Here is a 1,341-nt window from a genome sequence, read left to right as displayed (position 1 = left end):
GCAATTGGAAATACAACTCCAAGTATCTCTTAAGCTTCATGTATGGGCATCTACTCTACCTGTAACATTACCCTCATTCACCATCATGCTAAATTTGTTTTCCTTATCTGATTCTTTGTGTTTTCTCTTCATTCCTATCATGATAGAGCTTCTTGCTGCTACTTAAAGTGTTGCCTTTTGCTTTTGCTACCTGATCCTTCTTGCCTTAATCCACTTTTTACCGTGACAAAAGCATACGAGTCATCATATAGAAAACATATTTTACAGTTCTGAATGTCAAAGATGAAGTTCCAAAAATAGTCAAGATTCAGTAAGAACGTGAATGGCTTTGCTTGTCTACAGACACTTTGTTGTTGTTTTCCCCAGGGGACAATCTAGTATCCTCACATGCAAGAGAAAACACTAGGACAAGGCAAGGAAACACGTGGTGTCCTGGCCTTGAAAAGGTGACCACAAAAGATATACTCTCTTTATGTAAATACTCTTCTACAAAGCAGTTAATTCACTCATATAAGAAGGATCCTTAAGGGCTGGAGAGATGGCTCAGTGGTTGGGAGCATTGCCTGCTCTTCCGGGGGTCCTGAGTTCAATTCTTGGCAGTCACGTGGTGGCTCACAACCATCTGTAATGAGATCTGATGCCCTCTTCTGACCTGCAGGCGTACACACAGACAGAATATTGTATACATAATAAATAAACATTAAAAAAGAAGGATCCTTAATAAATAATTTCTCATAAAATATAGCATTTTAAAAACATCTCAGTCTGGAATAGAGTTCTTCACTGACTCTGGCCCACACTAACATCTAGAATATCTTTTCAGATAATTTGTACAACTCATTTTCCAATAATGTTTGGGGTCCCTATATGAACTGATAGAGTACTTTTTGTTCTTTCTTATTGGTCACTTAGTTAAATTTACAGAATTTTCACACAGTCACACACATACACACAGAAACACACACACATTCTATATTAACATTTTTCAGCTTTTTGCTAAATATTGTAAATTAATAAAAGTTTAATTCAAGTTCATATGAGCTATAAAAATACTAATGTATACACACAAATATATACACATGCTATCCTCATAATCACATATATACTTTTCTGACTTTTCCACAAATGCTGTTTCTACCTTTGTCAACTGATTTTTACCTAATTGCAGATAGAAAACATAAAAAAACGCAAAACCAGAAATTTTGTGCTGTATCAGCAGTAACCAAGCCTATATATCTTCCTCTCTTTGGTACCTATATAACCCAGGCAAAAGCTGTCATCACATCATTTCAGCTACATGAGTTTTGGAACAAATCTAGAGGACAATTAATGTGTAAAGAA

This window comes from Microtus ochrogaster, unplaced genomic scaffold (assembly GCF_000317375.1).
Source record: "Microtus ochrogaster isolate Prairie Vole_2 unplaced genomic scaffold, MicOch1.0 UNK2, whole genome shotgun sequence".
NCBI lineage: Eukaryota > Metazoa > Chordata > Mammalia > Rodentia > Cricetidae > Microtus > Microtus ochrogaster.
The sequence above is the reverse complement of the archived record's forward strand: the minus strand, read 5'-3'. Positions refer to the sequence as shown.